Source organism: Myotis brandtii, unplaced genomic scaffold (assembly GCF_000412655.1).
Source record: "Myotis brandtii unplaced genomic scaffold, ASM41265v1 scaffold825, whole genome shotgun sequence".
In the NCBI taxonomy this organism is placed as follows: domain Eukaryota; kingdom Metazoa; phylum Chordata; class Mammalia; order Chiroptera; family Vespertilionidae; genus Myotis; species Myotis brandtii.
In genome coordinates this window covers 959372-959669 of record NW_005371349.1, presented here as the reverse complement: position 1 = coordinate 959669, position 298 = coordinate 959372, and positions in this window count along the sequence as shown.

The following is a 298-nucleotide window of genomic DNA, read 5'->3' as shown; positions in this document are numbered from 1 at the left end:
GGCGCGCTCCCCAAGCGATCTGGGGAACCACAGCCCGGGCAGGAATTAAGGGGGAATGAGGGGGCGTGGCCTATCCCAGGCCAACCAATGGGCCGGGGAGGGGCGCGGGGGGCGGAGCTGAGGCAGAGCGCCTATTGGCCAGTGGCCTCCGGTATGCAGATGCGGTGGAGTCACGTGCCAGAGGCCGGGACGACTTCCTGTTGGAGGCCAACGTGGGGCGGGGAAGGGGGCGCGAGCGCCCCGTCTGGCTGGAGCGGGGGGAGGGGGGTTCTTGTCAGTTAGAGCAACAAGATGGCCG